We start from the raw sequence: 16,233 nt of genomic DNA on the forward strand, positions 1-16,233 counted from the left end.
CGACTTCAGGTTTCTGCAGGAAGTGGGAATGATAGTGTTATTAAGTGCTATGTCTGTCAAAGGCAAGAAGGAAAAGGGATTTATTTGAGGCTCTACAACGTGGTAGGTTCACCCTTCAGCCTTTGTTCTTAGAAAAAAGTATCGTTACCCCGTTTTACGAATGAGAAAAGGGGCCCAATATATAGTTACTCGCTGTCATAAAATTGAAGCCAGTGCCTGGTATTGTTGAAGATTCAATCAAATTTTGTGATTGCCTTTCCTTTTAAATTTTGTACTTGTGGAAACATTGGATCAGGTTTTTAAATATGCTCATGTCAAAAGTGGTTTTTAATATGCCGATATTAAGTTTTTTTGAAAAAAAAAAACTAATACTACCCTATAGGGATGTCGTGATACACAACGTAGAAAAAAGTTATTTATAAATTGTGGCCCATTATACAAACATGTGAGACTTCATGTTCTTGAATGGAGGTGTAGGTTAGGAAAACAAATAGCATTTAAGTTTCCTACAATTTGCACATTAGGTAAAAATACTTTCCGAGGTCCAGGAAAATTGTTATTGTAAAAACCCAAGCCTGCCCCTTCAGAAAGTCATGAAGATGGACAAGTAATTGACAAGCTCTCCCTCCCTGATCTTCCAATGCTTTCTCTACCATCTATTTTCCACTAAATTGAGGTACCACCTGTTTGCAGGCCAATTACTTAAAAACTCTTGGAAGGATGGCAACTGAAACTTTTAATAGAAGATTTTTATAGTTTAACATACATTCTTTGATGTGACCCTCACAGCAGCTCAGTGAAGCAATTATTAAGATTCCCTCCTACTAAGAAAGAAAAACACAGATATTCAAGACCTTACCCAATTTTACAAAGCTAGGAGTTGAAAAGGACTGGCCTTTATAACCCCAGGTCTTCTGACTTTAAAGGGTCATGTCAAGGTGACAGGTAGTGGAGTAGACATGGAAAGACAAAGTGCTTATAAAACTGATCCTGACCATAATAAGTAGCATGTGAGTCAATTATAACTGATGGTTGTGCTTACTAAGTGCCAGTACTGTTCCAAGCATTTCATATATTCGTTTAGTCCTTGAAACAACTTTATGAGGTAGAAACTATTCCCTAATTACAAATTGAGTCATAGGAAGGAAGTTAAATAGCTTGCCTAAAGTCACACATTTTAAGTAAATGGTAAAGCCAATATTTAAACCAAAGCACCTTGGTTGCAGAGTCTACCTAGACCAGTGGTTCTCAAACTTAAATGTTGATTAAAAACTGTTTGAGGATCTTGTTGAAAAGCAAATTTAAATTAAGTCTGGATAGGGCCTAAGATCCTATATTTCTAACAAGCTTTCAAGTGATGTTGATTCTCTGGCATCAACTACTTCTAATGTACCACGTCCTCCTTTCTTCCTAGCCATATCTGTCATTTGTAGTCAGAAGCTGCCTTCTACTTGCTGCCTCTGACTGCTCCATCTTCCCAAATGTTCCCAACATTAAATTCTCTTCATTAAGGATCAGACTCCAACTTTACCCTGAAGAAGCTTATCCTGCCCCTACCTTTACCTCTAGGATGAGACAAGCATTCTTACCTCTGCTCCTATACCATTTACTGCACATCATATTACAGAACTCAGAACACTGAATTCTGGTTGTTTGAAAATCATCCTGACCAGACAATGAGCCCTATAATGGTCACTGGAAAAATCTTCCTGACTAGACAATGAGGTTTTAAGGAGAGAAGCCAGGTCTGTGTACTCTAGTGCCTAGCACATAAAAAATAGTAGCCAATTCTTATCCAGGGTTTTCTCTATTTCATCTGTTAACTACATACATTAACTTGTTTAATCACCACATTAGCTTTACGAGATAACAGTATTCCCATTTTATAGATGAAGAAACTAAGGTGCAAAGAGGTTAAGTAGTTTGCCCAAAATAAACTAGTAAGTAGCAGAGCCATGATTTCAGATGAAGGCACTTTGACTTCAGGAAATGTGTGGTGGATAAAATGAAAGCCGCCCTCTACTTCCAAAGAAGAAAAACTAAGACTTATTATCCTATTGGACATAACTACTTCCAGTCTGGGAAAGTTTATTAGACTATAGTACCTATCTCAAACTTTATTACTCTATTGAGTAAACAGGTTTCTTGACACAAACTTCAAGATGTGTACCATTTACCATTCTCATTTTGTAGTGCTATATTAGAGAGAGTAGATTTCACCATTGTTATGAAAATATTTGTTAAGGTTCTATCGTATTGTACAGGTAGACAAATTTGAAATGGATAAGACCTTAGAGATTCTAAATGAAAATTTCTAAATGAAAAAAAACTGAGTTCCAAAGAAGTCAAATGAGTTAACCAAAGTCATACATGAATTTCATGGCAGGACTGGGACTAAAAACCAATGCTTTTGATTGATAGGCTGCTGCTCGTTCCACTTTACCATGCTGCCGTTAGATTCTTACCTTTAGAAAGTGTTATTACCATACTGGTCTAGCCAAGGTGTGTACTAAAAATAGGAATAGCGAGACCAAAAGAAAAAGTAGAATGTCAAATAAATCAAGATGAGTGGATTTGGGGGATAGGAAAGAGAACGAAAGTAAAACAGGATAACTGGCAATCACATACGCAAGCTAAATGGAGGATCAGAAGTGCCAGAAGAGCTTCGGAAAGGAGGTGAAAGATCTGGCCACTGCTTTTACTCCTTTCCCTCACTGTCTATTAAATTCCATAGCCTCTACTTCCTAAACGGTTGACCCCATTGTTTTGGTGGGCTGATGATGAGGCCTCATTACCTGTGTGAATGGACCTTTTTTACCAACCCTTTTCTTCCAAAGGGACCTCTGTGTGCTCCTTGCCCAGTACATCCACCATACTGCCCATGCTGTCAGGATGAGCTTTCTAAGGTTTAAAGCTCATCATGTCAGTCTCCTGTGTAAAACTTTTCGGTGGTTCCCAGTCACCAAAAGAAGAACGTTCCAGCTTATTTTATATATATATATATATATATATGCAAACCCATGCAAATGCAAAGAAAATTCCTTACACAGCTAACCTTCTCTAAGAGCACTGCTGTCCTCTCTTTATCTTGTCTAAAACCTGACATTTTTCTTAAGTTCACTGCTTCCCTTGAAGCTCTTTCATATAGAGTTCTCCCTTCTCCCTACATCTTCAGTATCTTGAACCAGCAAGTAAAGGCTGGCATTCTCCTACCTTGTCACTACAACTTTCAGACTAACTACTCCTGCATTGAGGCTTTCACCATCAAGCCATGCAAGCTTCATTCCACCTTCATTCCATTACTCTAGGGATGAAAGAATTTTAGGATAAAGATTTTTAACAGTCTGCTATTAGCAGCTTAGGTTGCTCCCTTGTCCACTCTGTCTTTGTACTTACAAGGGAGATGTACAAACCTTTCCCCAGCACTGCCACTCGAGCACCCACTTCTTTGACAATGTCCTGTATTTTGTTCTCCAGAACTGTTCTACCTCTGAAACCAGTAACCAAAATATTCCACATTCTAAACAAAACTTTTTTTTTTATTCCAGATTTCTTACTCCTTTATGCTCACCAAACCTGCTCTTCAACTTCAGTGAAATCTGCATGCAGTTTACAGCCTCACTTCCAACTCTGTTCTCTGGCTTTATTTTGGACTCAATCTCATCAGCACTTCTAAGTTCATTCAGCCACCACTGTCCTTCACATAGATCTTAAAATAGCCCTAAACCTTGAATCAGATCTCCCCTACATCCCTTCCCATGTTGATATATCTATTTGTTCGTGCATAATAAATGATCCCAAATCATAGTGACCTAAAAGAATTTAAAATTTTTTATTTCATACAGTATTTGCAGTTTCTGTGGGAGTCGAGAGTGGCTTAGTTGAGTGATCTGGCTTGGAATCTTTAAGAGGTTGCAGTCGATGTCAGCTGCAGTCTGAAGACTGGAGATGGAGGATCAGCTTCCAAGGTAGCTCACGCACATGGTTGGCAAGTTAGGCAAGAGGTCTGTTTCCTACTGTGTAGATATCTCTCTATAAGGCTATCTGTGCATCTTCACTAGGACACGGTAGCTGGCTTTCCCCAGAGCAAGCGTGTGTGTACACAAAATCAGGTTTTATATTTGTGTGTCTAAAAAGCAGTAAATCTAGAAACGCTTGATAGAAATGAGTTGAAATAATATCAGGTATCACTTTTTTTTTGAAGTCCCATTATAAAAAGGACACCTCATGTACATTATTTCACTTAAACCTCACAACATTCCCATGACATAGTAATTATTATTCCATTTTATAGTTGGAGAAACAAAAGTCTACAGAGAAAAATAATTTGTTCCATGTCAGATATTACCAGAAGACTCTTCCCAAGAACCACAGATATCTTGGAGTTCTGGTTATATGGTTGCATGATAAACTATTGCTGTGGCTTAAGCAATTTATTTTGCTTACGAATCTCCAATTCGTGTAGGGCTTAGTGGAGACAGTTCATCTCTACTCCAGGCACCAGCTGGGGCAGCTTAAAGGCTAAGATCTGGAATGATCTGAGGGCTTATTTATTCATATGACCGGCAGTTGATATTGGCTATTGCCTGGAATCTTTGCTGGGATTATCAGTGGGAACATCTGTATGCAACATCTCCATGTAGCATGGCTTCCTTACAACATGTGGCCAGATTCCAAGGGCAAGTGACTAGAGAGAAAGAGACAAGAGGAACCTATGTTATTTTTACAATCAAGCTGTGGAAGTCATAGCATTATTTTCTTCCATACTCTGGATTAGAACAGTCAAGCCCACCCAGGTTCTAGGGAAAGGGAAATAGATTCCATTTTTTGATGGAATAGTGGTAGAGTTCCGAAAAAACATGGCACTAGAAATATTGCTGTGGCCATTTTTGGAAAACATCTGCCACAGTCAGTCCTCTGTCCACAACTATTTATATCCTTCTCACATTCAAAACACACTCATTCCCTAAAATTCCCAAAGTCTCTTCTCATTATGACAGTAGGCTTGGGCTGCTGAAAGGCTAAGAGGTTGCTGTCATACTGTGAGATTTCGTTCTTATTAAAGTTCAAAAGCAGTCAAAAACTATAGTGATACAAGTCCAAATAGTCAAGACTTTTAGGGAAGCGACTGTTTGGATGGAGCATGTGGGACCTTACCAGGGTGCTATAAATGTACTATAATCTTGATCTGGGTAGAGATTAAGTGAAGAGACAGGCATATGTAAAAGTCTGTACATGTAAGATCGTGTCCTTTATGTAGGTTATTCCTCAATAAAATGTAAAAAGGCACTACAGTGGTGGATATATGTCACTGCATGTTTGTCAAAACCCATGGAATGTACAAGAGTGCACCCTAATGTAAACTATGGACTTTGGGTGATGATATTTCAATGTAGTTTCATTCACTGTAACTAATATATCGCTTTGGTGTGGGATGTTGATAGGTTGTATGTGTGGAGTGTTGGTGTGGGGAACAGGGGCATATGGGAACTTCTACTCAGTTTTGCTGTGAACATAAAACGGCTCAAAAAACAAAGTATGTTAATTTAAAAAAATAAGTAAAAAGGATTAAAACAAAAAACCTATAATAGTTAAGGGTATGTGTGTATATGTGTGTATGTGTGCGTGTAACAAATGATGAATGAATGAATGAATGAATGAATGGTTTAAGGAACAATGGAAAATTTTGGTTCCCTTTACTTGAAAATAAGTCCTTGGGTAGTTCTGGCTTCAGGCATTACTGAATCCAGAGATTCAAACAGGGCCAGTCTTAGTTTCTCTCCATCCCTCAACTCTGTCTTCTATTGTGTTGGCTTCATTCTCAGGTTTCATGTTTTGACTCTCAGCAGTTTCAGGCTTTTATTATCCTCCCTGCTTGCAGCCTCAGCAGAAAAGAGCACATGCCACTTTTTCCAAAAGTCTTATCAATAGTCTTCTTGCTCTGTTGCTTTTGGCTCTGTCTGGGTCACATACCCATCCCTGAATTGTGGCCAGGGGAATGTAATGCCCTGATTTGCCAGGCCTGACCACATGTTACTCTCTGGGAAACAGAAGGGGATAGGAGTAAAGTCAGTTATTCCCAAAGCACATAGAGTAGGTGTGAGGGTAGGCTTGGTTTCCCTTAAGAAAATTAGTGTAATGTTAACAGAGGAAGGTGAAAGAATGGTGCACAGCAAAATCACAGATGCTAACTAAAATAAACTATGGCAATGTGTGATAAGTCATAAAAATATTCATACCCTTTGATGCAGTATCCCAATTAATGAGAATAATTCAAAATACAGGAAAAGTCACATTAACAGGTTTTAATTTCAATGCTATCAAAAAATTGACAACCTAAATATCTTACGATAGGAGAGTATTTACATACTTCACACATCCACTCATCATGCAGTCATTTTAAATAAGAATTATAAATAACATCAAGGAATATGCTTCTGATAAGTGGAAAAAGTATATACAGGTAAATATAAAATAATAATCAATAATAATAATAATGGAAGAAAACATGCCAAAACAATAACATATTATAGTGGTAGAACTGTAGATAATTATTTATTTCCTTTATTTCCTAAGGTTTGGGTATTTAATTATTGTTATGACTTAATAACATATTTTGTAAAACTTCTCAGTATCTTGTTAAGAATACTTCATTCTCCTAAGTATGGAGTAGAGCCAAATAAAGAAACTGCTATAGAAGGTGACTAATGATTCTGGTTAAGGTAATTGAACCTCAGAGTTAGAATAACATTGAAGATAATCAGATTAACCCATCATTTTACCGAAGAAGAATTTGAGACCCAGAGAAGTGAAATAAGCTGTGTACAGAACCAGGGGCAGGTCTGATTTTCAGGCTAAAATTGCCTACATTGATTTAACCAATCAATTAAGATTTGGATTTTTTTGAGCTTGTTTTATTTCTTTGAAAACACATCCTCGAGTTCAAGTTGATACCCACCCTTCTATTACTAATTCAGATTAAAACAGCTATTATCGCCTTTGTTGGGCAAATGATGTTTTTAAAAGAATATTAAAACTAATATCACGGCTTTTTTATGTCCTTCCTTTTCACATTCTTACACATCTTTCTTTGTAGCAACTTAGTGAATAAATGCAGAGGAAGCGCAGATTTGGTTAAATTAAATGGACCAAAGTAAAGTCTTTTTACTTCTTTTGGGTATCAACCTACTCATTCATTTAATGAAAGAGTGGCAGGTCCCATGCCAAGCCCTGGAGATAAGGAGAAGAACAAAGTACAACCATTATCCTCCTGGAGCTCACAGTTGAATGGGGAAGTTAGATACATGCAGAGATATCTGCATACCATAGGAGAACCTGATACACAGAATGTTCATAAAGGTGTTTAAAAAGTACTCTGGGATCAGGGAGAGAGGATATCTGTATCACAGAAGGCTTCACAGCAGAGGTAACATTTGGGCTGGGCCTCATAGGTTGAACAGGATTTGACCAGGCAGAGAAGTGAGAGAGTATCAAAGGTATCACAGCAGAGGAAGTGAGAAAAGCAAAAGGGTGGAAGTAAAAAGAATGCATAGGATGGCAGGAAGCAAAATGAAGGATGTCGGACTCTTAGTGGTCCTGAGCAGGGAGTACTTATCTAAATAACTTGGGGAGCTCTATCAAATTTCAGATGTACACCCTTAGCTAAAAACTATAGATGGCCGCTGAGATCTTGGCTGTACCCTAAAAGTTTCTGGGTTTGTGATTACCACAGTACCTCACAAGAGAGCACCAGACATAATAACACAAGTTATTGCCATCTAATCCACATTGGGACCTAAATGGCAAAAATACTGCCTGTGCTCTGGAAGGTGATTTGACACTGATTAATGACTTGATCATTAGAAAGCCAAAGGGAATTGCAAATGAAAATGGAAATACATAATCTCACGCATTGAGTTTTCTCTAGTTCATTGAGGAAAAAAATTTTTTTAGGTTCACCCAAATGCTAAGTCACCTCAGGTGAGAAACCGATGATAATTAGTAATTATCACAGGTGAGATCCAAGATATTTCATAAAGATGGAAATAATAATCTTGTCAGAAATAGAAATCAGCTATCATGAGGGGAGGACTATAAATCCACACATAATATCCAGCTTGTCTTCACCTCAGAGAGTTTCCAGCTGTTTATAACATTCTGCTGTAATTTGCCAGAGATAAAATACATTTTTAAAAACTCTGCTCCAGCTAGCTGAATGAAAGGCTTGGAGACATATTCTCTTTCAAGACTTGTTAAACACTTGTGAAGTCTGCAGAGAAATGGTAGAAGGTGTCCGCTTTCTTGTCAGTTCTAATGAGGATCTTTTTGTTGCTATGCTAGGGTTGATCATTATTTTCTAGGTGAGCTTGTAGAAGACCAGGTCAGATCTCTCTTGGGTTGAAAGGGCCCTTGATGAGATACTATGGGCTTTAAACGTATCTAACACCAAGGCCAGCAGTTCAAATCCAAGCCTTGCTAAAGGCAGAGGCAATAAAGGAACACGCCCTTATGGAGAACCCAGGGAATATATGTGTTGAGAAATGATTGTGAGAAGGAAACAGTCCAAACGACACTTGTATGAGTATGCACATACGTGTATATGTGTGCATACATGCACACACATGCTCACACACGTGCATGCTCACGCACACATGCACACCCTGAACTAACGTGTACAAGACAGTCAGTGTTGACAGCAGTTATCTCACCAGATTCTGATTAGATTGGAGACTCCTTGAGAGCAAGGACTGAAGTTTCTGAGCTCTGAGTCCCCAGCACTGTTGAGAGAATTCCTGAATGACATGTTGCACCTGAGGCAACAGTAGTGTGAACATGTGGACATGTCCTCTGCAATCACCCCAGACTGCCTAAAATGCCACAGACAGGCAGTGCACCTTCACGCCCCACCCTGGGGCTGTTCTCCCATTCTTCTTCTACCTGGAATGCTTTTACCCTTGCCTTTTGAAGTCTCAGAATTCTTCTCATTCTTTATAGTCTATCTCAAATGTCTTTTAAAATTAATTCTCCAAGCACAACAGGGCATGTTCTCGGAAGTCAGAGAGATCTGGGTTTGAATCCCGGTTCTACTGCTTTCTCGAACAAGTTATCTCACTTCTTTGTGCCTCAGTTTCCTCCAGATGGGTTTTGGGGAAGATGTAACGTGATAAAATATGTACAGCACTTGCCTCAGTGACCAGCACAGGATAGATAGATGATCAAAGAGTTAACCATTAGCTCTCTCCCCTGGTTAACCTTCCTCTGTGAAATCCAGCTTCATACTCAATAAATGCTAGCTCGATAAATGCTACCTCCACCTATACATTTTTAAACCCTTCTCTTAGATGTCTTTCCCCGAGCCTGCCACTCCCTTAACAAGTATAATTTCTCCTTCCTCTGTTCCATGGTGCTTTGTTAATGCCTCTTTTCCAGCACTTATTAATGTCTGATTATGCTATAACTCATTGTTTCCCCTCTTTTTTTTTTTTTTGGCTGAAAATACTTCAAGGGCAGTATCTCCAGCAATCAGCATAGGGACTAGTTTAGAACAGACATTCCATAAACAGTTGTCTAATTGAAACAACATTTAATCCAGTTTTCCAAGAGGCAGGGTGAATATATAACATGTCTTCTCCTAACAAGTACTGAATGGTCTAAGGAGCAAGGAGGAAATTCTCTGGCAATTAAGTGGTTCAGAGTTGATTGCTGTCCATCCAGCCCAAGTGAGCAGAGCCTCCACTTCCAGATGTCTTTTTTTTCTTCCACTTCTAACCCAGCCTGCCAGAGGAGCATTCCCTAAAGAGTAACCCAATATATCTTTTTCTGGCTGATCTGATTAGAGTGTGAAATACTGTCTTTGGAGAAAATGCAGAAGAATGGGCTTTTCTCTGTTTTTGCACAAGAATGAGACAGAGGTAAGGAAGAGAGGAAAATTAAAGCCAAAGAAAATCTATTATACCCCAGGAGATGAGGAACATATGTAGCCAACACAACAGGTATTGTCCTGAGTCAAAACTTCAGAGCTTGAGCTATGAAGACTCCATACCCTTGCATTGATCCTAGGAAAAGTATTAAACAGATGCAAACAAAACAAACAACAACAACAAAAACCCCTCACCTCTTCCCCAGAAGCTATTCTTTGCAGTGGTATCTGTACCAACAAAGAAGTGAAAGCAATGTAAAAATACAATGCAATTCAACAAATATTTACTGAACTACGAAGTGCAGAGGCTCTGGAGTTATGGAGATACTGGTGCAGCTGACTTCTAACCTTAGTCTATTCTTCTATCCACTCGATTATTTTCGGCACAGCATTTCAGCCAGTGTTCAACTAAGGAAGCAGAACTATTCTGAGTTTTGGGATAAGGGATTTACTATAACAATTCGACTTAAAAAATGATGGGAGGAGAGTGAAGAAGACAGGGATCTGTGAAATCACCAAGCAGTAAATCTCTGAAGATGCTAAGCAGCTGCTCTGAAGGGGTAGCTGAGGGAAAAGTCTACAGGAGAAGTCTGTAGGTCCATAGTTAACTGTCTGGTGGTGGGCTCGGAGTTACTATTGGCCAAGAGAGTCAGCAGTTGGGAAGAGCTGGTTGTGGTGTAGAGAGTGAAGACCAGCTGGAATCTACTGGCATCTGCTATATCTGTTGTTGCTGTAACTAATTCACATAAGCTCCAGAGAGCAATGGCTACTGATTCACTTCTGCCTCCCAAATCTCAAGCAATTATTGTTTTTGATCAACTTTAATCTAGAACCATACATTCGCAGTTTAACCAAGCTGACACATAAATTTTCTTCATCACCATAAAGTTGTTTCTATCGTCTTCCAATTTTCTACAATGGAAAGAGTGGGCTGTTCTGAGGGGCCTGGGTTCTCATCCTGGTTCTGCTCCTCCCTAGATATATGACCTCAGGTAAATTACCATTTCTGGACCTTATTTGATCAGGAGCCCTTCCTCTGTGCTATCACAGCCCCCTGTGCTTCTTTCTGTTGTAAGATTTATTTCATTTCCTTGTCATTATTTATTTATGTGTCCATTTCCTCCACCAGACCATAAGCTTAAGCATAGGGATCATATCTGGTTCCTCTCTGTAATTACGGTGCCTAACAGTATCTAGCACAGAATAGATGCCCAATAGATGTTTGCCAAAAGACTGAACCCCTGAAAGAAACTCATCAATCTCAGCACCCTGTGAAAACAGGCTGCAGACCCCCTTACCTCTTACATAGCTTCTATCTTAAACCACTTCACTTCCTAACCTTTTTTAATTATCCTGATTTCTGATTCCTGGGCTTGTCTGCATATCACCCGCTACTACCTCTTAAACATAACACTTGAAATGTTCAGGCCTCTGGTTCTATCTTGTTTGAATTTTCATTTTCCCCTCTGATGAAAATATTTTCACTTTCTTTGTATATTTTTCCTCTCTACACTAGGTTCCCGGGTCAGAGAGACAATGAAAGTATCCCCATCAGAGAGTTCTTGGGCTATTGCCCAACATCAAGGAAACTAGAAATTCCAGGACAGTATGGTAGGAGGTCTGCCTGAAATATGTCCGGGGTACTGTGGGAGAATAGAAAGAATGAACAGCACCTAATCTTGCAAAAAAGAGGGAGGCTTTCAGAAGGAAGTACAAAGAAAAGGGAAGTTTTCAAAAGAAAGTATAAGTTGATCTGAGTCTTAAAAAATTGCTTAAAAGATTCCCAGGCAGAGAAAGGAGGATATGGATTACAGATACCAGTAATGCAGAGGTGCAAAGACAGGAAAGAGCAGAGTCTGGGGGACTGAAGGTAGGCACGTGTGGTGGGAAGACCATGGAAGCACGATTGGGAAGTGGAGGGAGATGAGCTAAAGTCGGTTCATAAATGGCTTGAGTTTCAAGCTAAGGAGCTTAGACCTGACCCTGTAGGACAGAGATAATAAATTGTTAGGATGATTTGGCCCAGAGATGTGTTTTCTTTGTCTCACAAAATTTTCTTTTTAAGTCATTTGGCCAACATTAAAAATTGGGAGATTTTGTATAAAATTCTGGATCTCCAGCCTCTGTATAAAAATCAGAAGACCTAGCCACACTAGACTGTCATTCTCACGTGAGCTAAGTGTTGTTTGTCCTCAGATATCGTATGTATTTTGTAACTTGCTCATCTCCACTACATCCTTTTGCCATCACGCTTGCACTCTTGTTTTTCTTTAAGGTGAGAAATATTTCTTAGTACCTGCGCCTCTGTGAAAAGTGGAGAAATGGAGGTTAGGCCACAAAAGCTAGGAATTCCAAAAAACGGAGAATATCGTTCTCCAAAAAATGGATAATATCAACCAGTGTATCTGTTGGAGGACTGCGACCTTCTCTTAAACCCATCCCCTTGCCTCGTTTATGTTACCTACAGGGTTTTCCATATAAAGAGTGATGACTTCATGGGGCTACCTGATTTTTCATAAAACCTAATGGCAATATTCACGGACCATCAAGAAGGAATGTGCCAGGAGTGCTAGTCTTAAAGAAGGTGTAGGAAATGTGTACATGTCTGGCCAGAGCTTGTCAGAGCCAATACTGACTCTCAGAGCCTATTATAGGTGATGAATTAAGCTGAAAGGAATTGAGAGGAGGACTCAGGAAAGGGTTTGTCTGTGGCCCAAAGGCAGCTGATGGCAGGAGTACTCTGTAGCCAGTGACAGCATGGAGGAAATGCAGTGCAACCGCCCACTTTCTAGATCCAGGGCCAAAAAACCTAGTTGTCCCAGAAATCATGCAGAACTGGCCAAGCTTTTCAATAAGACTGTTACTATATCCTTTCAGAAACCCCCTGATCCTCCTATCCTAGGACTGCACTGCACTTCCAAGTATCTAAGTCCTTCAGCCCTTCCAGAACCTGGAACTCCAGCTCCGAGCTCCTTGCAGCTGGCTGAGAAGAGGCTGCCTTGGGCTCCTTCAGGGCCTCTTGTTTTCTGTGATGATTCTCTGCAGCTCAGCTCTGGAAGTCTTACCTCCTTTGCCTGTGTAATTGATCCCAGTCCTCTGGCTCTGTCAGCACCTCTGCTGTGTGCCTCAGGACGTGTGTGAGCCTCGAGTCGGGCAGGAACCCTGAGTTTCTTTCTGGAACACTGAAGTTGCCTTTCTGCAGTAAGCCAGACACCTGGGCTGGGCTAGTTGGAAAGCAGTGCCTTCACTAGGTTCTCAAGGAGAAGGGATCCCCCGAGTCCTCAAACCGATCTCCCCATTCTCCATCTTTTCCTATGTCTATTCTGCTTGTACCTGCTGAATTAACATACAGGAAAGCATAATGTTAAATATGTCATGTTTCTGATCAAAAGCCTCATTTTCTACCAAATTCTAATCAAGTCATCTTCCCTGGTATGTCGGACCTTACCCAAGATGACCCCAAATGCCTCTTGTAGGCTTATCTCCCACCATAAACACCAAATACTCCAGACACTGGCAATTCTCTGTAGACATGGAGTTTTCTTGCTTTGGTTCTTCTCTTCCTTCCTCCCTGCCCATTCCCACCTGTCCAAAGCCTACTCAGTCTACAAATCTCATCTCAAATCTGCCTTCAATATTCCTAACCATTCCAGTCACATGTCATCTCTTCTTGCTTGAGGTTTCTGCCACATGCTGTGTTTTCCTTGTTAAACCCTGGGCACTGTCTCCTCCTGATTGAAATTATGTGGCCCCATATCTTGGCCTTCTTGCTAAACTGAGCTTAGACAACTGGGGTGAATGCGTTCATCAGTATCACTGTGTCCCAGACAGAGTCTGGTGAAAGCAAGATGCTCAGAAATATTCATTTGAGGTGATTGTGTTTCACCTACTGCCATATTTTTTTGGTCAGATTCAGAAAAAAAGCCTTTCCAGTATCTCTTATGTAATCCTAGACTCTTCATCAAGGAATGGATCTTAGCTGTCATTTTTGTCTAATCCCGCATTTGATGATAGGAATCTCTTCCTGACACCTCATGTAATTTCCCAGTGGGGCAGTTGGAAAGTGGTTAGGCCCATCCAGTTGGGACTAAATACCTTGAATGAGACAGGAATTTCATGTAAACAAGCACCAGAGTTAGTCTAGTCGTGTCTCATTAGAGGCCAGACTGTCCCCTTCAATAGGTGTTCCCAAGCCCAAGTAGCAGGAAAGGCCCAGTCCACTGGTAAAAGGGGACAAAGATCCAAGTCAACTTGTGTATCTGGGTCCCTCTCACCCGTAATCATCCTGCCCTGTATCTTGTGGTTGTTCCTTCAAATCCTAATAGGGGCCATTATATTTTAAGTACCAAACATCAAAAACTCAAGTTTCTGGGAATTTCACCCCAGAATTTGAGAGGCAATGAAATGTGGAAGAAAGGGCATGGTCTTTTGGAGCTGGCCAGACTAGGTTCAATTTTTATTGTTTTGCTTAGTATGGTGTGGTTAAGAAATCTGGCTCTGGAGTTAAGCAGAACTGGGTTCAAATACTAGTCTGACATTTCCTAGCTGTGTGACTTCGGACAAATTACTTAACTTCTCTGAGCCTTCATTTTCTAATATGTAAAATAGGGACAATAATATCACCCTCATTGGTTTTTGGTGACAAGTAAGTGAGAAAGTATAGTATCAGAATGTCTTTAGCTGCAAGAAACAAACAAAATCAAAATGGCTGAAACGATAAGAAAAATTTATTTCACATAACAAGAGGTACAGAGGTAGGGAAGTTTCAGGATTAGTTAATTCATCAAGAACCCAGGTTCTTTTTATCTTTATGTTTTTCCAAACTCACCTTGTAGGCTTCCTAGACTGGCTTTCCTTGTGATCATAAGATTGCTGCTATAGTTTCAGGCATCAAATTGAGTGAGACACCATAATATGCACCAGCAGGAGAGGGTCATCTTTTTCTTTCGTGCGTGCGTGCGTGCGTGCGTGCGTGTGTGTGTGTGTGTTTAAGTGAGTCAACCTCCATCAGATGTTCTCACAGAAATCTCTGTCTCTCTCCTCAAATCCTTTGCAATATGCCCTTTGCCACATCTTTGGCCAGAGGTGGGTCACAGGCCTGCCTTTAATCTAGTCATTGACAAAAGGGAAGAGGATTATCATGATTGGCTGGGCCAGTTATACTAAATATAAAGTCTTTTTTTCTGAGGGATGGATATCTGAACAAAATCAGGATTCTGTGAACAGAGAAGGAGTGGAGTGGGGTGCTTGTCGGGTAGGTAACCAACAGTGTTTATTACAACACGAAATGTAGAACATGGTAAGCCTTAAACATATGTTAGCTATTGTTGTTTTAACTCTTTCTAACTTATTCAAGTTACATAACTCCTTGAGTATCAATTTCCTCATCTGTAACATGGTAATAGGATTATCTGATCTATTGGATAGTTATAAAATTAAATGAGATGACACATATGAATCTTTGGTGCTTAGTAAATAATAGCTATTTGTTATAGTTGCATGTAGTTATTGCCAGAGTACTTGGGCAGCAGGCTGAGGTCTCTAATAAAAGTTCTTAGAGTTGACCTCAGCTGGAAAGTTTTGAAAGCAGGACTAGGAACAGCTTGTGCTTAAAGTTCTACAGTTATGATTGTGTGTATTAATTTGCCCAATCTGAATCCTTTAGGAATAGTTGCCCCCTCCTCCCATCCCAAGTAGTTCTCCTTTTGTGTCAGGAGATCCAGTAAGACAATGATTCCTGCTAGGGGGGTCCACTGCCCTGGTGCTCTTGCCCCTAGAGGGCATTAGAAGCAATCTCATCTCCCCTACTGAAGAATTAGATGGCCTAAGACCAACAACCCATCCACCACCAAGAGTAGATCTCATTTCTTGGCCTTTGAGTCCTCAGCTTAGGATGAGAGCTTGATGGGTAGGAACTGTCTTCTGTCTCCTTTGCTCCTCCATAGCACCTAGGACAATAGCTGTTTCAACCAGGTTCCCATCCCAGCTCTACCACTTACGCTGATGGACCTTAGGCAAAGCTATTTACCACTTTTTGGATGTCATTTTCCTCAACTGTAGAAGAGGGGTAATAATATAATATCCACTTCATAGAGTTATGGTAAAGATGAAATTAGATGATGGCTATACATCATACTTGTCAAATTGAGTGAGCCTTAACAAAGGGTGGCTGAATTCTTATAAGTATTCAATAACTATTTGTGATTGATTATAGAGAGTTAATCCGTGCACATATGTGCTCGAAGCATTTGAAGACAGTGATAATTAACATAGGTTCAGTGCTTACACATATACAAACTAAGTTTTCCACAGAG

At 40.0% G+C, this 16,233-nt stretch overlaps 1 protein-coding gene across 1 annotated transcript in view; it reads right to left on the bottom strand.

Annotated features, from left to right (window-relative positions):
• Positions 1–3,813: 3,813 nt before the first annotated feature.
• Positions 3,814–16,233, bottom strand: part of GVQW3 (GVQW motif containing 3) — a 42,727-nt gene continuing 30,307 nt past the window's right edge. Inside the window, 2 exon segments of the mRNA XM_036221843.1 lie at positions 3,814–4,687; positions 12,985–13,255. The gene's annotated coding sequence lies outside the window, so the exon portion shown is untranslated.

The sequence above is a fragment of the Rousettus aegyptiacus genome, unplaced genomic scaffold, assembly GCF_014176215.1.
Source record: "Rousettus aegyptiacus isolate mRouAeg1 unplaced genomic scaffold, mRouAeg1.p scaffold_m13_p_5, whole genome shotgun sequence".
In the NCBI taxonomy this organism is placed as follows: domain Eukaryota; kingdom Metazoa; phylum Chordata; class Mammalia; order Chiroptera; family Pteropodidae; genus Rousettus; species Rousettus aegyptiacus.